Below are 21,102 nucleotides of genomic sequence, written 5' to 3' on the forward strand. Positions count from 1 at the left end.
CCAGTCCTTATGGTGATGGGGCTGCAGGCAACTGGGACAAGGTGGCGATGCTCTGTGTCCTCAGCACAGGCAGCCCCGAAGCACCTCGATCCCACTCTCTCTGCACCAAGGGCTGCTTTGGGCTTTTAAAAGGTTTTGCGCAGCCCCAGCCATCCCTGCAGAGACCCCTCTGCATCCCTCAAGCAGCGTGACAGCCTTGGTGGCCGACCCATCTCCAGAACCCAATTCCACCCAGCAAACAAGGCAGTGCATCTGATCCCTCCCCTTGGTCTGCCTAGCAAATTAGTGTTCCATTAACTTAACGAGGACTCTCCTGACCACCCTGGACGTGGGCATTTGTGGGAGGACATGGATGAGGGAGAGGTGGGAGCTGAGAAAAGCTGCAGCAGAGCCCTTGCAGCTTCGCCTGGGGGTTTTGGGGTTGTCAGGGCTCTGTGCTGCTGCTCGGGTCAGTGTTGGGGATGAGCATGAAGGGAAGGGATGCTGCCAGAAGCTCTGGGTGTAGGCAGTGATGCTGGGGATGCTGTGATGCTCCAGCCTTTATCATTCACCGCAGAGCCTCGTGTCACTGCCCCGTGCCAAGGGGACCAAGTGGGGCACGGTGTCCCCCGGAGGGATGTGCTGGGTGTGTGGCAGCTCTGCCTCCAGCAGCACTGGCTCCCTGCCAAGCCTTTGTCTGTTGACAGAGGTAAATGTGCAATTTCATGGTTTGGTTCCAGTGAATTTAGCTGACAAAATTCATGAGCTGTTAGGAGGAGGTGAGAGGAGGGGCATGACATGAGAAAAACACATGAGTCAGTGCTCACTGGTGTGGGGCTGCATCCGGATGGGGCTGCTGGCTTTGGGGATGGGGTGGGGGTCACAAGGACAGGTCCCTGCCAGAGGAGTGCCATTTGCTTCCCCTGGTGACACCGAACAAGCTCACATGGCTAGGAGATCTGCAGGGCCCTGCAGCCTTCTCAGCTGGCCTTGGGAGAGCTGTTGGTTAAACAGAGATGCTCAGAAACAGAGATGGAGCCCAGATGCTGCGGTGATGGGTGCTTGGAAATAGCAGGGCTTGGCCTGCTACGGGACCCTGGTGCTGTTCCTAAATAGGAATTTGTGAGGGTTTGGGGCTTGGTACGGGAACCCCCAAAATGAGCTCTGTTACCTGGAGCCACGCAGCTCCCCTGGCAGTCACCCTGCGGGTGCTGTTTGAGCTGTTTTTTCCCCTTGTATTCAACTTCCCCATGGGATTTCTTTGCAGACTGTCTTGTGGCTGCAGGAGCTGACGAAGGAGCAATGCAGAGGTCCCCCACGGCCCCCCATTCCTGGTCAGCCCCTGCTCCCCCCAGCGAAGGCAAGGTTTCCCTCCTCCAGCAACCCGCTGCTGATGCGCTGCAGCAGGAACCCAAAGGCGAAGTGTCAGGAATGGTCTAAACAAATATTAGCCAATTAATATTACATGCGGGGGAGCTCGGGGGGAGGAGGAAGGGGAGGTCTCGCCGGAGGATGCGCAGCCTGCGTGTACCTGTCCTGCATGGCAATGCCTGAGAGCTCCGGGCAGCGCGGGCGTGCTCTGGAATGGCAATGTGGGTGTGTTGTGCACCCTGCGTGGCTCGGGACGGCTTCCCTGCTAGACCAGGAGGGGGGCTGGTGTGTTTCCAGCTTGCTTACTGGTCAGAAAAGGCAATGGATTTTACCAGGTTTTGGTGTTGCTCAAAAAACCCTCATTATTAGTCACTGAGCAGTCTGTTGCTGCGCATGGTTGTTTGTAGGGTCAGGCCCTTAACAGGTACCAAACACCCCTCTTCCCAAAGGAAGGGCTGTTTATAGGACAGTGGGCTCCCCAGGGTGTGTGATCTCAAAAGGTTTGGCACCCTCCCTGTCTCTCCTCCATGGATGTTGTAAATGAAGCCCAGGAGAAGCTGATGGAGACCGAACCATAGGGCAAAGCAGGCAGCCAGGTCTCACCATGATCTCTGAGATGCCAAAAACCTATAAAGGGGACGTGGTCCAGGCAGATGCCCAGTGCATCAACCTCGTGCTGGTGACCTCTCCAGCAGTGCTGTTGTTGCAAACAATCCTGCAGTTGCTCTCTGTGCTTGCTTACCATTGTCTTTGGGTAGTAATTAGTACCCTCTGATGGGGAAATAGGGCCTTGAGCTGCTGCTTTCCCCATGGGCCAGCGCAGAAGGAGGAGCGTGCTCCAGCTGTTGGTTTGCTGCTCTGGAGGAAGCTGGTGGATGCTGGGTGGAAAAGACAGCTCGTTACAAGTCCAGCTGTTAAATAAACAGAACAGCTCTCAGCCCTGATTCTGTGGGTGAAAAAGTGATTGCAGGGTAGGCTTAATTAAGTGTGAGGAACATGGCTCACCAGCAGCCTGCATTCTCTACTGCTGCAGTCAGGCAATCTTCCACTGACCTAACCTGTGGCTGTGGCAATTCAGAGGCAGAGAATTTGTGTGTCCATCTGACTGCATCGGAGCACGGGCAGCACGAAAGGGGACATGAAAATCAATGTACTGCTGCCTGGCTCCGTGTCCACCTGCCTTCCCTTTTCCCCCAGTTGTAGGCTCCCCAGTAAATGGGAGCTGCGGCTACTTCCCTGTTCTGCAGTGGTCACCCCTGATGTTGTTGAGCCTCTCATCTCCAGATTTGAGCTGAAGAGCCCAAGTTTGAGGGCAGCAGCTTGATGCTGAGACAGAGGTGGACCTCATGGGTCCCTTTGGCTCCAGCCACTGCTCCCCCTTAGCTTGGTGAACCTCATTTTTTAAGGAATTCGCTCATGAATGTCTCCCTGTGAAGCCATTGGGCTTTCTGGAGATCCTTTTGGTTTAATTGTATGGTTTCTTGTTCTCAGCAAGCCTCTGTACATGATATATGTTGACATGCAAGAGGTAGGAGCCAAGTGGGGTCTGTGGTCCTTCAGTGTGGCTGGAGCTTGTCGGGAGGGATCTGCAGGGGCCTTGCTGTTGTACCTTGTGTTTGGGGCATTTATTGTACTTAATCACCCATTTGTGTTAAGGAACATCAGATTTGGGGTTCCAGCTGTGCTGGCACAGAAGACACTGCCTTGTTAATGAATCCCAGACTCTAAATGTCTCTGTGCACATGGGGGGAATGGAAGCCCGGGGAGGGGAGGGAACTTCAACGTGCCTCAGGAAACTGGGGGCAAGGCCAGAGCTGAGCTGAGAGACGAGACCACCTGCAGGCCGCGCTGCATTGTACTCAGTCCAGTATCCAAATTTTAGTCTTTTAAGAGGATTATCAGGTGCCTGTTTGAATTACTCCGACATGAACAGTCAGTCAGAAAATGTACATTCATTTGAAAGGTCAAGTACATCTGATTTCTGCATTTGGTATGCTGGGGCTTATCCTTTCAACTCTGCCTCCCTTAATGAGATTCTTGTTTCAAAGTGTTGCATTGCACGCTCAGGATCTGCCGAAGTCAAGTGTGGTGAGGGTGGTTTTTGTTAACATGTTTACCCTTTCATCTGGTTGTCCTTTGAAAGCAGCCTTCGCTCCGTGCCAGACAATAGGGATGCCGCAGGATGGCCAGCCGGGGCGTGTTTCTCAGCAGAAATGAGCCTTTTTTTCAGGAGGAGAGATGGAGACGCGATAGCGAGGCCCTGCCACGCCAAGAATTTTGATTCGCGCCTGTGAGCGAATGTGACAAACGCATGCAAATGGAGAGGGGACTCGGAGGCGTCTCCGCTGCCTTCAGGAGGCCGCTGGCCGCTGCAGGTGGCTGTGGGCAGGCAGCGGGGTGCTTGCAGCTCCCTCGGAAACTGCGGCAGAAATAAAGCTGAGTTTGGCCTGGACTGGCAGAAGAGTGTTTCGTGATTAAATTAATGTGTATTGATATTTCTCCTGTTGTTTTGACTTCACAGGCTGTTTAAATTCAGTCTTGTCACAACAAAATACAAAGGAGGTTGCTCTGAGATTGATTTTTTTCTTTAATCCTGTCTCCAAAGAAGAGTGTTTTAAAATTTTATTTTTTTATTTCCAGGTTGACAGCCGGGGAAGGCTGCAAATGTTAAAACTGTTGCGTAAATAATTATGTTAAAATGTCGAGCATACATTATGGAGGAAGATGCTTGTTGATCGTAAAGCACGAATCAATTTTCTGCGTCACAAAATTACCGACAGCGGAGTTTGCTTTGGTGATTTATTCCCTCAAATGATGATTTTTGTGACTACCAGCCTACTTTCCCCGGAGAGTTTTCTTGATGGGTAAAGCCTTGGTTTCCCCTTTGTTGTCACTGCTGAAGCGCTCTCCTCCCTGCCTGCACGACGGTGCCCCCCCAGTTCTTAAAAGCAGAGCCTTTCATGCAAGCTGCATCCCAAAACGCTCTGCCAAGTTAAATAATGTAGTCACAAAACCAAATATTGAATAATGACTGAGGAAGGGATTAAGGGAGACAGTCGAGCAACAAAAGAGATGCTCGAGTGTTTTGAGCACAAGACGGGGAAGGCAGGGATGCTCACGGCTGGGTTGGGCAGGGTGCTGCAGCCCCCCATGACCGTGTCCCCCAGCTGCAACCCAAACCTCTCTGCCAAGCCCTCCTTATTTAAGCCATTTCTGTTGGAAAAGTCAAAGAGGTCTGCAATAAATGTCCAGGTTTTGAGATGGGAAGTTTCAGTGAAGGTTTTCCTGCTTGGTTTTTAGGCTCAGTGCTACAAAGCAAACATTGCATTTTGCCCTTTCCTAGGGAAGGCTCCAGTGTGGACAGTGCAATTGACCCTAACCCCTGACTTGATTCTCATTTTGGGGGAAGATTTAAACAAAAATTGCCAGCAGTGAAAAAAGAAGTCACAATATCTTGTGATATTCATGACATTTTGCAGTCCAGCTGTAACTTGTTGGGTGCAGTTACCACGTGGTAGGTAGTTATTGGATACTCGTTCAGTGAGAAATATATTTACAGAACGAGAGCTCTTAATGTGGCACAAAACCTTACATAACTGGCTTTTGTATAGCTAGAAGAAAATCTAGGATTCCTCCAACACTAAGAGCTGGAAATTCAACTGGGAAGCCATGAATTTAGATGTCTTCTCTGTGATAAATTGAAAATCCTGGTGAGGAAAGGAGCATCCCTGTTCAGCCATGGCAGCCAGGGCTGTGGGACCTTCTGCTAGATTCCTTTTTTTCTGGTCGGTCCAGAGCAGTTAGAAATGTAGCTTAGAATAAATTCCAAGGTGATGATTTACATGGCAGGTGACACTGGCAAGCAAATTATTCGAGGAAGAGGCATGAGATGGGATGTATTTACTGCCTGTCTGGGCAAATTATCCACTCTTAGACGTCAGCCGTGTGTTTGTGTAGAAAATGCCTATGTCCAAAATAGCATATAAAGTGGTTGCACGAAATGACAGTCAATAAAAGCAAAACCTCTGTGGCTGCAGCCCCTGCACTGAACTCTTTTTAGCTCGCTCTCTGGAGAAACTGATGTCGGGGATGATCTGAAATGAAGGAGCTGGTTGTGAGCAAGCAAGCACACAGACAAATTTCATTTCCACTGCTGAGGTGAGACGAGCCTGGCTTTTGCTGGGAACAGGCGGCTGATGTGGATTTGTGTGGGCATTGCTGCCCGTAGCCCTGTGTGCTGTGGATATTGGAGCTGCAAAGGGCAGCTTCTCCTCTTGCCTCTCCTGTTTAGCCGGGTTGTAATGTCCTGTCCCATGGGGGAAACCTCTCATTTGAGCTCAAGCAAATTACCTGGTGCTGGCTACTACTTCTCAGTCTCGTCAGGCCGGCTGTGATTTACTCTAAATATTTATCCCTCTTCACCCTGTGTTTCTGATTGATGAGCTTAAAATAAATAAAGTAAGAGCGAAGCACAGGTGGCAAACTCTCCAGGCTGGTGCTGTCAGTACGGCTCACAGGCTGTGATGGCTGGGGAAATGAAATGCAGTTTTCCAGACCCGACCTCCAGCATGCTCATCGTTTGTGACCTTTCTCATAGGGACTGCTGCAGGCCACATCTATTATGGAAGGATCGTGCCTTGTGTGTCTTTCCAGAGAAGTTTTTTTTTTTTTTTTCCTATCCCTAGGTGGGTTTCGGGAGGATTGCTTCTTATTTGTGTGTGTGCCCATGGAGAGCTCAGGATCTCATCTGGCTTTTAAGCATACACTTCTGTTATCTAGCAGGTATTGTAGGTGGATGTGTAAATTAGCGTGCTTCTGTTTACATAGCAATGGATGTATGGTATAAAAACAATTTACTTGTAAAAGACTCATCCTGTCTCCAGAACATGTTTGAATCGTAACACAATACAAAGTAATTTAATCCCCCAAACCCATACGTTGTTTGCTTCTCATTTTTCCAGCAAATTTTACCTTCATCAAAAGATAAATCAATTTGTAGCAGCTATTGGCAGCTATTTAAGCTGGTGAATTGAATAGCTTAATTAGAGAAAGTATATTAAAGGCTCCGGATGAGGCTGACATCTTTGGTGCCTCCTCCGGGGCTCTTGGTGTGACAAGGATGCCTTGTGCTGGTGGGAGGGAAGCTGCTGGGACCCTGGTCCCAGCCACTGGGAGAAAAAAAATATTAAAAGGGGCTTTTTGGAAGGGGTTAAGCTGCCATTTAGGAGCGTGGTTATTAGGGTAGGTTTCCCCGAAGCCATGCTTTGCTGCAGGGTTTGCCAGAGCTGCCCTGTAATGGATTTTCCCTGGGGTGGGTGCATGTCCAGGATACCTGGGCTGGCTTCAGCAAACACAATCTTGTTCTTGCACAGGCTGAGAATTTGCTGAGCTGAACTCCCCAAGGCTCTCAGCGTGTGGGATGGTGATGGGTTACGATAAAAAAAAAAAAACACCCTACAGTGTTCAGTTAATTTAAGCTTGAACTCGAGGTGCTCAGATATGTCGAGTTGATATTAGGGTAGTCTTGCTTAAAAAAGGAAAGTATTGTCAGTGCAGACCAAGGCGTTATCCATCTGTTCCTGAATCTGCTGGCAGCCCGCGTTCGATGTCTCCGCTGCAGTCTGGGAACCCTGAAGTGAGGCAGAAGCTTCACGTGGGCAGCTCCTTCCCTCCTTTGCCTTGCCGGGGGTTAGCTCACACCCCAACCACCCAGGCTGTGTAAAACGAGCTGTTCCTGGCGATGTCTGGTACCCATTCAGTGTCCTTCTGAGTGGCCAAGGCTGCAGATGAAGGTGAACTGCCAGCTAGGAAACCTCCTTGTGAGCAATGTGAGATCTCCCAGTGACCCCAGAAGCGTTTTGCTTGGTCTTAATGCTTGTAACAAAGGGCGGACCCCGAGATTTGTGCTCCCCCTCTTCACATTTTTGCAAAGCTCCAGTGTTGAGCAAAATTCCAAAAGTTATAAGACTTAGATAGGTCTTGTGATGGGCCAACACCTCGGGTTGCCTCGAGCTTCATATTAGTATACGTTTCTACATATTTTTTCATTGCAGATGCACATTTGACTGCAGAATAAGCCATCTGTGCACATGCACCATGTGTGTGCACGTGTTGGTGCGCACACGCACCGTTATTCTTGCCTCAGCACAACGATTTCCTAACGATCTCTTACCCATCTAAGACAGATTGCTTTTCATGGTTCAGTGGCCACAGCTCAGACATCCATTTCAATCAATAAAACAGTCAAAAGAGAGAATAGATTTACTTGTTTCTGGTTTTTTACATTTAATTGAAAAATTTTGAGTGATTACAAACATAGATATTGTACAGATTGCAGAGTTTAGGAAGACAATAAGTGTCAAAAGAAAAATCTCCTGAGCACCCCTCTTCTCCCTGGCTTGTGCCTGGTCGTGTAGTTTCTTATTCTTTCTTGTGGCTTGTAAAACCTGGCTGGATTTAATGGGGTTTCACCCAGGCATTGCTTGAAGCATATGTGGTGGTCTGGTATGAGCACCATTAAATCCTCTTACCTGTGACACGGAGGTGGTAAATCCCAAGAGGAATCCAGAGATGCCATCATCCCCTGAGCCACCCCATGGCGGAACACGTGTGAGAGCAGGCTGGAAAAGCTCTCCGGTTCCAGTGAAATGGGTTTAATTCCAATGAGAGCTGATTGAAAAACATTTTCAGGGGAAACGTGGTTTTGGTCATAAGTAGGGGAAAAAATATATATATTTTTTCCATTGTATTTTCAGGGGGCTGGGCGGGAAGTGGTATTTTAAAGCTAAAAATTGACGTGGAGACCTGATTTTGTGACTTCAGCCTGCAAGTGAAGATGCTTAAGGAAAGGGACTTTCGGAGAAGGGATCAGCTGCTGTGTCCCCGAGATTTGAACATGGCTCGTGCTGCATGTCTAATGTGTGTGGGTACCAGGCATGTAGAAAATTTCCTGAAATGTGCGTGGCCATGCCGGATTCATGCATGGAGCGGCATCTGCCTGGTTTGTCGTGTGGTCTGCCACTCTCTGTCCCCCACAGTTTCCTAGATCACAGCTCGGAGCGATGCCTGGGAAACTTCCCTTTCTCTTGGGGTTCTCTGGGAAGAAGAAAAAGCCATCCTGTCTCCCTGGTTGTGAATTTAATAAACCTGGGGGCAGTGCAGCAGCTGAACGTATAAAAGTCATACTGTTAGCTCGAATATGGGAAAACTTTAAAAAGTCAGTGAGACCCCTGCGCTCCCTGTAAAATGAGATCTGATTTCTCTTTGAGTTGTTTTTAATAGCTGGAATTACCAAAGATTGGTGTTTACCAGTTAATGGGTTTGTGAGCAAGCTGCCTGTTTGGTGCCCGTGGTGATATCATGCTCATGCGATATGATGAGGTGCTCATGCGATAACCTCCCGAGCGTGTGGGTCTGCTCACAAATTAAAGCTGAACCCGGTGTGCCGGGCACGCTCTCCCTCCCAGACGGAGAATTTCCTGGATGCTTTTATTGTCGTGTCTGATTTACTCAGCTTCATTGCCTGCTGGGAGTATATTTGTTCCGGCGTGGGCCAGTATGTCTCCGGAGGAGTGGCTGTCAGCCTCCATCTAGTCAAGGGCAGCAGTGCCCGAGCGCGGCCGTCAGACCGCAGTGAGCGGGGCTCCGTCCTCATCCTCAAACCAGGCTGCACATCCTGGCAAGGAGATGCCAGTAGTCAAGAAAATTTGGTGATAGGAAGGTTGGGTGAGTCCCGAGAAGAAGGGATGGGTCTCGGTGTGGTTTTATTCACATAAGGCATTTTGGTCTTGCATGACCCCGGTATGATGGGGACAACCAGAGAGCGCTGGTGGTGCGAGGAGTGCTGTGCTAAGATGCAATCAACCACAGCCCCTGTCCTCGGCAGCTTGCAGTAAAAACAATTTCCCTGCCACCGTGGAGGTTTTTAGATGAGTGGCAATTCCTCTTCTGCCATTTTGACTCTTCATTCCCGTAGCATTTTTAGGGGTTTTGGGCAGGTTTTTCCCCTGCGTGCACCCTCCCCAGGAGGGAAATGAACACCTTCAGGAAGAACAGACCCTCTGTGCGATTTTCTTTTTGAGCACACAATCAGATCCTTCTTAAGGAAGAAGCTTCAAATGGAAACCTCTGGCCAGCCCAAATTAGGGGGACTTAATTTACTATGGTAAAACACTTTGAGAGCCGCAGATGAAAACTGCAATTTAAGTGCCTAATATCATAATTATATACTGATGTGTTTTATTAATGGGATTGAATGCTCATAGCTTTGTAGTACTGAGCTTTTTTGAAGATCCGCATAATAGAGTTTTCTGATGGTAAAGGACCCTGGCATGCTGTTCCCTCTCAAAAGCTCCTCGAAACTCATGGATTAGCCAGGGACAGGGTTAATTGTTGACTCGAGTAGTAATTAGTCGCCCATCTGCTGCAGGAGCCCTTCTTGGGGGGCAGAGGAACCCAAACTTCCTCCTCGAGGCACCGTGTGGATGATCAGAAACCTTATTGTGGTGGGACAAGTGACTCTTGAGCAAATGAAGTGTTTTGGGAAGCCTGGAGATGAAAGGTATCATGTTGACAAATTAGCACTTAGCAGATTGCTAGTATTAAAGATCTGTGGTTCTGAACACTGTGCACACTCAGTCCTTTGTAACATGGGGGAAGAAATAGTTTTCCCATCCTGTAGCACCGTTTTGAATGCACTTCTGATAATGAATGGGAACAAAACATCAAAACCTTGAACGTTTTCGTGGGCCAAGAGATCCCCTCCCGCAAAATTAGGCTGGGTCAGTTAAAATGGTGTGTGTTTGTAGCTAGCATGTTCCACCATTTATCTGAAAAAAAAAATCCTGACCGATGATAACCTGGATTTTGAAAGGAGGAGAGACTGTGAAACAGCTTTCAGCTTTAAAGAAAATGTTGAAATATGATATTTTGATTATTTCAGTTTTTCCATGTAGTCAGTTTATCACAACTGACTTTGCTGTGAATAAATTTTGACTTGGATAAATCAACTTGCAGTTTTAATTGTATTAACAGACACATTAATTATATAACTGTTAGTGACGAAGAATTCAAGACTTTCTAAGGCTGAACAGAGAGAGCAAAGAAAATAAAGTAGCAAATTGGAGAAGTATTGAGTGGGAACTGGATATTTCTTATTAGGTATTTTTTGACAGGAAAAAGTGGTTTGTCAAAAGACACCACAGCGTTCTTTACAAATCCTGCTTTTCTTCTAAACACTTCCCTTTTATCTAAGAGCATAATTAGCTTTTGTTAACTTTTGTATGGGCAGTTTTCGTTTTGCACTTTCTTTGGAAGCTGCGGCTGTTTTTCTAAAAGAGCTGGGAGTTCTGCTGCTTCCCCTGGCGCATCCTCAAGATGCCAAATAATTCCCAGATTTCCAGCAAAAGAGAGATTCATGCTTGGATTGCCCTCACTAGTTAGGCATCCTTGATGCATTTATTCAGGAAATGCAAAGTCAGGCTAGTTTTGCCCCTTCTCCCTTTGTTAATTAGCCCAATGTGTGGGGGTTATATTTTATACCATATTTTACAATATTTTATTTGGTAACTTCATGTGGGAGCCCAGCTGCTGGGAGAGGAGCCACAAGTGGCAAAGCAGAAGCTTTGTGTTACTGCATGGATTTTGTACTTGTTGATGTTCTCGCAATCTTGTCTATCTGTCCCAACCCAGATATTGCCAGAAACGATGAAACAACGTTTAAAGGAGGGAACAAATGAGAAATCAGGAATGCAAAGCAGGCAGGCTTTCACCCAGTGCTGAGTGCATGCAGGTAGCTGCTCGTGTAGATGATGCCTTGTGTAAAATAGCAAAATCTTTAGAACTTCTTCAGGGCAAAACCTATTTCTTTCTTCTCAAAGCCAAGAAACTGTGTCCTGCTTTCTGCACCATCCTTGGTCAGCTGCATCAAGCTGGGGTTGGGCTGGGTGGAAGGCAGGAGGTGGCAGGACCCCATCCCTCGTGCTCACCTCCACGCCCCCGTCCCTTCTGCTCTTCTCGTTTGTGGTTGCTGTCAGTAATGAGATGGGATAACTGGGCAGGGAGACAGCTCCAGCACCACCCTGTCCACCTCCACATTATCCTGACTTATTACGTTGTAATAAATTGAACCATTCCACTTCATCATTTCATATTTGAGGAGATTTATAGATTGTCCTGGTGGCTGAAGAGGCAGTGATTAAAGGAGCAGTGTGCTAATGAATGAGCCTCAGCACAAAGCCTTTTTAATTAATGCACAGCCCAGGGGCTGTAAACGGCTTGCTGATAACAAGTCTGGCCCATTCAGGACATGAACTGACAACTTTGCACAAAATGAAGGCTTATGTGGAGACATGGGTATGGTATTGAAATGGCAATTAAGGCTAATAGGATGACTCCTCTGCCCATCCATCGCCGTGCTGCTGGCCCTCCTTCAGCAGTCCTGGCCCTCGCTCTGCTCGGGAGTAATGGCAGGTGGAGATTTCATTTGGCTCTTCCAACCTTTCCTCTGCAACTTAATTTATGGGCTGGCTGCTGCATCTGTTCCTTCGTGTGGCTCTCAGTCGTGCTAGACAAGGATTTTCACTCAAGGCCTTTCTGAACTTGCTGGAAAAAAAATTTCCCTGAGTCAGATGATTTTGTATAGTGTTTTCTACTTTTTAAAAAAAAGCTTTTTTTGATGGAGCATCTTGCTGGGAGAGGGCGGTGAATTTGTCTGCGGCTGCGGTCTGTCCATCCATCCTCCCACTGCGGTCCTGTCAGATCGCTCGGCTGTGCAGGGGGGACCTGTGTGGATCTGTGATGGGAGGGAGGGAGGGAGATGAACACAGCAGCTTGCTGCAGGACAGCCTCCAACCTGTTGGGTTTTAATGGGTTTTCTGTCCCCTTTCTGCATGCCCTCTGGTTTGTGGTGTTTGAGTGCTGTTAAACAGGCTCCATGCTAGATATCTTGATGTGGTGTGATAAGAGGCTTCTGTAAGAGCATTGAGATACGAGTCACAGCTTTGATAAACAGTTGTGATAAGGTCCAAGTACCCGTAACACCAGCCAATCCTCCTAGGCACCTTGAGCAGCTGTTTATGCCAAATTCCCTGAATCTTCACCAATAACCTCCTCACCCAGGTCTTTCTGGTACTGGCCGTGCTACAAATACCTTAATTCTGCCTGCACCTGCATGGGGACAGCCAGAGCGTGGTGTTTGTGGCAGAGCTTTGTCCTTGGGAAGCTTGGCGAGATGAACACTGCAGGTAGAGGATCGTAACTCCATGTAATTCAGTGGAGCAGTACGGGCTTGTGCCCAACTCTGCTCGTGGTCCTCCTGCTGTGGTGGTACTTGGGCGCTGTGCCCCATGTCAGTCGTGGAGCAAAACTCCCTGAGCCTATCCAGCAGCATGAAGCTGTCATGAGCTGAACCAAATAACAGCTCTGCTGCTGCATGGGGCCACATCTCTGTTTGGGAACACTCTGAGCCTCCTCTGCATCCTGGGAGGGGAGAGGGACCCAAAGCCCTCCCGTGTCCCATCTTACCAGGGCTCAGCTTCTCCATTTCCCCTTGTCGAATCCCCAGCAAGTGGAAGCACCATTTTTCAGTAAAGGGTGTGGGGACAGGAGCTGGCAAACTTTTGAAACACAAAAGAGAAAAAAGAAAATATAAATGATGCTGCCTGTGGCCTGCAGATTTAATGATATTTACCCATTTGATTGATGAAGATGATGAACGAGGCTTCGTGGCCTGTTGAGGGTGAAATGTCTAAGTACCAGGATGGAGAGTGAATCAATCACTTCTCTGGTTCCCCTGCCAGATGGGTTCATCAGTTAACGGCAGCTCCCAACAGGGTTGTACATTACCCCTGGCTGAGGGACGGCGTGTCAGCCATGCCTGCTGACTCCTCTCTGCAGAGATCAATAACCCACGGCGAGGGGAAGCAACGCAGCCTAAATGCAGCCGCTAAAACTGCTCACCAACTTTATTCTTGTGTTAAATTTTGTTTCCTAATATGCATGTTCCCATAAAACAAATAGCAAGGGGTGGACTAGACCATGCCACGCGGTGCTGCCTTCCTCAGGGCTGGGTCCTCCACTGGGAGGAAGGTGGAGGAAGGTGCTGGGGGTTTGCTGGAAAATAGGCTGAGTAGTCCTCTGGGTGCTTGCAGTGGAACTATGTTTTTTTGGAGGGGAAGACGTTTTTTTTATGGTGTTTATTTAGTATTTGAGCATTTGCTCATCACTTCCATGGCAAAACCCGTAACTTCATTGTGAAGACTTATCCTGTCCCTGATTTTTGGGCGATAGGATTTGGGTCGCAGAGGCTGAAATGTTCTCCTGCAGTATCCAGAGAACTCATTCCTTTCGCATCATGAAACCTGCCCTCATTGTGCAATTTAAATGTCACATTTTTTTGGGGGGGAGGACTCTATCTTTATTATTTTGAGTACTGTTTACCTTGTATTGGGTCCTCAGTAGAAGTAGGTGAAATATTTGTGGACACGTTGGTCAATGCACTTTGAAAAACAGTTGCAGAGAACCACGTAGCAAGCTCGGGACTTGGGATGTTCATCAAAAAGTTTTGGGGCTTTATATTTCCTGAATTCTACCAACCTTGTAAGCCAAGCCATCGTGATTTATGGCTCTGTGTTATGCTCCTGTGGAACTCGCAGGATTTTGATATAAAATTCTCCTGGCTTTAACTGTCAAGTTTCACCTGAGTCCTGCTTGGAGCCCATTATTCTTTATGTTGTCATTTCTGAAGAGCCTTTTACAGCGGGAGCTTGGCGTTCTATAGCACTTAATAACGAGCAAGTTACACTCCCGAGTAAAGAACGTTCTGCTATGTTCAAACCTTTTACAGTGATCATTGCGCCTGTTGATGTCCGGGACAGATATGCAGAGTTTTTTGCAATGTGTTTGGGTAGGGAAGTGCCATTCTGCTCAAGTAGTTTTTGCTGTGATTTAGAGCTTAGAGAGGTGCCGGAGGATTTTCAGCTATGGGAAAAGTCCCAAATTGTGTCAGCAGAGAACAGGAAGCTCCTGCCTTTGGTGCTGCGAGCTGCCCTTGGGTGGAATCCGGCCCTCTGTTGACTTGGTCTATTTAATCAGGATCCACTGGGGATCTAACCTTAATTATCTGGCCTTAATATGGTGGCCTTAATGTCTTGGTCAGGCATAGGTGCTGTCACATGCAGAGGTCCTTGCCAGACATTAAGAACACGAGGGAGGAAAATGTTGCAGAAATGCTAGAAATTAAGAGCAATGTCCTTGCAATGTGCATGTCCAGACCCGCAAATTATAAGGAGGAAGATGCTGTTGGCCAGGCCTGGTCAGCGAAATAAAAAAATGGAGAAATATCATGGTCACCTCTCAGCCAAGGGTGGCACGAACAAAAGGAAGATAAGGGGTGATTTTTGGGCAAGGCTGATGGACAGGGATGTCTCAGCACTGGTGATTTTGTGTATTTTTTTCCCTTCCCTGTCTGTGCTGCAGACTCCCTGTGTGACCTTGTGGATGTTTTCAAATCTTTCTTTTCCTCTTGTATCTGTGCAGTGTGTTTAAGCTGCTTCCTGGGGCAAGGAGTGTGTCTTACAGTGTGTACTTAATCGAAATTTGACTCTCATTTGAGGTTTCTGGGCACCACTTTTGTTATCAATAATAATCACGGTAGCAAGAGACCAAAGACAAAGCAACAATTCCCAGGAAAAATAGAGCAGCAGTGTTTTGCTGTATTGGTAATTCAGGGGTAAGGAATATAGATGGGACTTAACAAGAATCCAGGAGCACTGGAGAGCTCCGGACTGCAGTCCCAGGGTGGGCAGATAGCTGGTGTCAAATGGCTGTTGTAGGACAAACAGAGCTCCCTGAGCTCTTTGCGGGCAAGAAGAGGGGAAGGAGAAGGCAAATATTTTGGAGGGAGGTGTTCAGGAATTCACTGGGACAGAGCAGAGCTCAGACTCAGCCTGGTCCAGCTGTGAGATGGGTCCTGAGTCACAGATAAGGGTGGAGGAATTGCGGAGACCCCCATCACCCCCAGGATATCCTTGCCAAGCCTAACTTGCAAATATCATGTGAATTAGAGCTTTTCCAGGTTGGAACTGCTGGCTAAACTCCACGGGTTACATTCAGCCCAATGCAGTCATCAGAGATTGGCTTAAACTCGTTATCCCCTTTTCGTTAGCATTAGCCATTAGCTCTGGGTAGCCCTGTTATTGATATAAATGTCTCTGAAACCTTCTGAGCTCTTGACTTCAACAGATTTCATAGGCTGGTTGGGGAAAGTGTTTCTTTTCATCAGCTCTGAATTTGTCACTGTTTCAGGGGAATCAAAGGGGACCGCTTGTGTTGCGAGGCAGGGAGGATGGAAATACCAGATGTACTTTGTCTCTCTCATTCATTAATTCATATACATTTATCATAAGGCTTCCTATTTGTCTCCTTTTTAAGATAAATAATCTCAGCCCTTCCAATTCCTTGTCATACAGTGACAAGAGTGATTTAAGGACCTGGAAAAATCCTATATGACAAGGAATACAGCGACTGGTGTATTTCGTCTGGTCATCTCGTTTCCTGAGGGATGGAGCAGAAGATGCAGATGACCGGATTGAAGATGTTGCTTCTCTGAAGACGTCCCACTGAGCAGTAACACGGGGACAAACGCACTGGTACACATCTGTCCCCACAATATTTTTCGTTTTTTAATACGTTTCTGTAGCTTTGGGCTGTGTTAAGTGTGGCTTGAGTAGGGAGTAAGATTAATTTGGGGGGGCTGCCTGCGTAGTATCGTGGGTCCTGAGCCCAGAAGCGGATGCTGAAAGTGCCAGGGTCGTTCACAGCACAGGCATGATTTTATAACTCGACGGAGGTTATAGCTGTGGCATTTGGTTAAGATGTGATATAAATTGCAAGGTGTCTCCTGGATGATTTGAAAGAGCTTGGCGGCCTTGTTCCTTTTCTCCTGTTTAGAAGGCTGTGCATCCCTATTTCCCCCCAGACTACCCAAGTCTTTCTGGGGTTATTCGGGCAGGCTCAGCGGGGCACTGCTGCCTGCACTCCGGTTAGAAGCAGCTCCGTTTCAGGGCGCTAATCCTATTGTAAATCCCAGCGCTTGGATATCTCTAATAACAATTCCTGGCACTTGAATGGTGGCTTGCGCACATCCCTAAAGCAATCAGTAAACATGGAGCTAAATCCTCCCAGCGCCCGGGGAGCGGCAGGGTGAACAATTAGTTAACCTTTGGGCAACAATTGGCGTGCCAAGGGGGAGCTGGTGTTGTTTTCAGGGCGGGACAATGACCCTGGGGGTGTCCGGGTGCCCCCAGCCGGAGTCCAGCCAGGAGCACAACTCGGCCAAGGGATGTCTCAGCACCCTTGCTGTTTCCCAGGTGCTCCCAGTTTTTTTTGTTGTTTATGAGCTCGCTCTGAGCTCAGATGGAACGAACTGTTTGAGAAATCTCTCCCTGCAGCCTGGCCTAATTTGCCCTGTCAATCTGGTGCTCGCCTTCCTTCGCTCGTATTTAGCGCCATTGATTTATCGGATGGCAGGAATATTAAGAACCTCAAACTATTAGTCCTGATTACAACTTCTTGGCGGCTTCATCACTCCCCGAGCCTCACCGTGCTCCTGGCGAGACTTGCCCCTTCGCTGGCTCTCGAGCACGGGTTTTGCTGCTCTCCTCAATGCGCCGTGCTCACAGGGAAAGGTGAGCCCCTGTGGCTTGGTTTTGGGGAAGAGGGGAGGTGGAGTGAAAGGAAACGACTTTCTCAAGCTGAGATAGACTCATCTATAGCAGAGCCAAAGAAATGAGGTTGCTTGGGTCTTTGCCTTTGGAGCTCCCTTCATTTCCCCGCTGCTTCCAGTCCCTTTACTCCCTCTGGCTGCTGCCAGTCCTGTACTAGCACTAGCTCCTCTTTTCTGCAATTAACAAGCTCGCTAAGGATCCCAAGGTCTTTTTTCTTGGAGTGGCCTGCGCTATATCCTCCTTCTCCTCCCTTTTCTGGCTCCTGAATGCTTCCAGGGAGAAATGGGGTCTTCGCAGGTGTTCGCTCAGTTCGCTCACCGGGAGCACGTTTAGCTCCTCTGGAGAGCAGGAGCGAACTGCAAAGACGTGCTGCAGGAGCCCTGCTTTTGAAGCTGTCACTGGCCTGGATCGGGAGAAAAATAGCCTCAGGCAGCAAGGGGAGGGGGAGAGCGGGGAATTTGGGGTGAGAAAAGTGCTGAAAGGAACAATCTGCAGGCAGGCGTGCTGCAAAGGGGGGGATATGTGGGTGGGCAGCGGGCTGTGTGCGCATTTCCCAGGACCAGGAGGTGTGCGGTGGGGATGCTCAGCCCCAGACACGTGCTGCAGTGCGAGGATGCTGCGGAGCTCGTAACCCCATGGGTGGCTGCAGGAGGTCGTGTCCTCGACTGCGCTGATGGATGCAGGGCAGAGCCCGGCCTGTGTCTGTCCGAGGGGCTGCTTGTGCCCGGGCTGGTAATGGATGAGCTTGTTTGTGAGGAGGTGAGCCAGGAGCTGCCGGTGCTGACAGCTCCTCCTGTCACCCTGCCCTTCCATCTGTCTTCGTCGGCTTTGCCAACTGTCCCGGCCCCTTGCTCGGCTTCCTCTCTGGTCAGCGCCTCGTGGGCAGGAGGAAAAGCTGCCTAAGAGGAATTCATTAGCAGGAGCAAAAAGGGAGAAAAAAGGCTTGTAGCTGAACCTGAAAGCACCACGCTGTTTATGCTGTCAGTCGGGGAGGCTCTTACCTCTGCAGGGCCTTCTCGATGATGTTGGGGATGCAGAGATCCCCCAAAAGCAGTGCCTGGGGTCCAGCTCCCTGCTCGGGGTTACCAGCTATGAAATGCTTCAGAAATGATGTCACAGCCCAGGCTGCGTGTCACAGTGGGGGGAGAGAGGCAATAAGCTCTCCCCACCCCTGTCTGCCCTCAGTGAGGGGTCTGCACCCCAGGCAGCAGGAGATGGATGGGTTCCTCCGGCAGCACAGTGCTCGGAGAAGCAGGACCCGGACCCCACAGCCTCCTTTCCTGCCCTCCAGAGGCTTCCCGCTGAGACGAGAGCTTCATCTCCAGGCCCGTCCGTCCTCAATCACTCGTGGCCTCAAAAACGTTTCACAGGCAGAGTTTCCAGTCTGCTGGTTTGAGCCTCGCTACGTCGTCTCGGCGAGCTGCTGGTGAGTGATGGCCGCTGTGCGCCCCGCAAGGACCCAGCCCTTCCCGACGGGAGGCTCTCCATCACGCTGCCCCAGCCCCGTGGCCACGCAGTGCTTCAGCCTAATTACAGGGCGCTGCTTCATATGCTGCAGCCACCGGGCAGACGGGGATTTCCGAGCTTTGCCTGTGTCTCCTGACTCTTAGTGCCTGCTGTGGTGGGGAGCAGCATGTCCTGCCCTCTGCGGGGTCCCCCGAGGGGTGCCACCACCCCGTCGTGCTGTGCCGTGGTGGGACGGCATCGCCCACGGCTGGGATGTTGTGTCCAGCGCTAGGGAACGAAGAGATGGGCAGGTTGAGTAGGAATTCACCTTTCTCCTGACCTGCTTTGACATAAATTTAGTTTTTTTTGCTCCATTTCAGTCCCACTACACAGTTTGTGGGAGCGCTGGTGCCAGCTGGGACACCAAATACTGACGTGATGGGAGCGGGCTGAGATAAGCCAACCTCGCTGGGGACAGTGGAGAATATTTGCTCTTTACTTGGGACATTTGGACCTGTAAATCTGTTGTGAACAATCCTTCAGTGCCCTCCCACACCTCGCACTGCCCTTTCCCTCAGCCGTCCCCTGGTCTTGTGGCTCGGCGGACAGGAGAGCGGCGAGCACGTTCCTCACCGAGCAGCCAGCCTGCTTAAGGAGCTAAATTTATTTCATTTTCTAAACTGCAGCTGGGAAAAAATAAGGAGCCATTAGGCTGTCAGTTGTCAGAGCTTTACGGGAGCATCGACGCATCATGTTTTTCTTTACTGAGACATTAAATGTGTCGAGACCCGTGATGGACTGCCTGGATCAAATGCAGAGGGCAGATGGGATGGCGAGCTGGGGCAGGAGGGCTTGCTCCGTCCTCCCAGCCTGTGCCAACTTTCCAAAAGGGAAGGGCCAAATCCTGGCCTCTTTGTGACCACACTGGGTGGCTGGGGTTCAGATGAGGTGGGGATGCCGCGTCTGGGCAGGCTCTTGTAGTTTGAATTTATTTTTTTAAGAGTTTTAAGGATGCACAAAACCTCCCCGAGCCCCCGATGAGCAGATTCGCGAGGTTCTCCCGGACGCGGTGTTTGGTCTGCATGCACGCGAGATGTATGGCAAATATTTTATTTCAGATGCTGGCATATTTGCACTGGCACTGACTGCATTACATGTGAGTGATGAAAGGCCCTGTATAAATACGGTGTTTCCATCGGCATTGATTGCATTAGGATTGCAATTACATTTGCAATGGAGCCGGCTGCGTTACGTGTGTCGTTACGTTGGCTGTCATCCTTAGAGCTTGCCCGTGGCTGATTTTGTTTTCCTGGAGCAGGGACGGAGCTGTGGGGGTCAGGGTGTGCAGGGGCACCTCTGTGCTGTGCCTGCCCCGTGCCACCAGCCACATGTCCCACGTGCTGGGGACAGAGCTGGCTCCTGTCGCTTCCCGCAGGGACAGCCACGAGGAAGGAAGGACCTCCGGACTCGCAAGATGCCCTTGAAAAGTTCCTTCTTGCGCTCTGCTGACCTCCTTATTACAGAAGCTAATTTCTTCGCATCATCTGGGTAGTAAAACGTCCTTCCTGCTTCGATTTAGCCTCTGTCTCACGCTGCCTTTTCTTGTTTAGCAAGGAGAGGTGCTGCGGGCTCGGGGGTGGTTTTGATATTTTCCAAGTCAATATCCCTTCCTGGTAAGAACAAGATGTAATCTCCGTGCGTGCGCGTCCGCGGGCTCGTGCAGAGGCAGCCTATTGCTGGGAGAGGAAGAAAGGGACGTGCATTTCCCAAAAGCAGGCGGGGAGGGATGGCTTTGCCTTTTGTTCTTCTCTGAAGCTCGCGTGGAGGATGCCCTTTGCTGCCCTGCTCGGGAAACATCATCTTGGTTTCTCTGGCTGGACGGGAGGGAGTTCTGTGACTGTTCCTTGCCCGAGGCCAAGGAAGTCTCCGTTTCTAACAGATTAAAAGCAGCTGCCTTCAGCTCAGGCAGCTTTCCCCCTGCCTGAGTGGGAGTTAATGGGAGAGGTTACGGGGTGATGAGAGCGAGGGCTGCAGCAAGAAGGGGCAGAGGGTAGGGACGGTGGGAGATGAGGCGGTGAGAGGAGCGGCGATGGCTTTGAAGGTTTCCTTCAGCTGCTTTCTTAATTACAGAGGTGATGAGGAGCTGGCCTGGTGGCCCTGCCTTGGCCACCCCCGGCCCTTTGGAAGGTGGTGGGGGTTTGGTGGGGGCTCTGCCTCTGGCCCTCAGCCACTGCCCCGAGGGTTTGCATGGAGAGAGCCAAAAAATAAAATCCGCGAAGGGGTGAAAATGGTGAGGGGGAGGAAGAGAAGAGGAAGGGACACAAAATACACTCCCTCTCTGACAATCCACATGAGTTTGAAGTCAAAACATTCTGTGCATGTCTGCTTTTTTCCTCGCTCACCACCTGGTAGCTATTATCAGATGACAATTTATTCCAGGCATCCTCTTGGGGAGAGATTTCACGAGCAGAAAGATTTTTAAACCCGGGAAAGGGCCCTGCTGAGCCTCGGGTGGCTCATGACTCCCACCCGAGCTGTGTCCCTTGCTGCTGGCTCTGCTCCCCTCCTGCCAAGCCGTGGA

General features: G+C 49.6%; 1 protein-coding gene across 3 annotated transcripts in view; it reads left to right on the forward strand.

The window, feature by feature from the left end:
• The window catches only part of OPCML (opioid binding protein/cell adhesion molecule like), a 334,851-nt gene that overhangs the window by 9,965 nt on the left and 303,784 nt on the right, over positions 1-21,102 (forward strand). The window contains exon 1 of one of the 3 annotated variants that reach the window (XM_040534083.1): positions 16,790-17,036. The exons of the other annotated variants lie outside the window; for them this stretch is intronic. The gene's annotated coding sequence lies outside the window, so the exon portion shown is untranslated. Of the gene's footprint in view, positions 1-16,789; positions 17,037-21,102 lie in introns of those variants that run through there. 3 annotated transcript variants of the gene reach the window in all.

Source organism: Cygnus olor, chromosome 22 (assembly GCF_009769625.2).
Source record: "Cygnus olor isolate bCygOlo1 chromosome 22, bCygOlo1.pri.v2, whole genome shotgun sequence".
Taxonomy (NCBI): Eukaryota; Metazoa; Chordata; class Aves; order Anseriformes; family Anatidae; genus Cygnus; species Cygnus olor.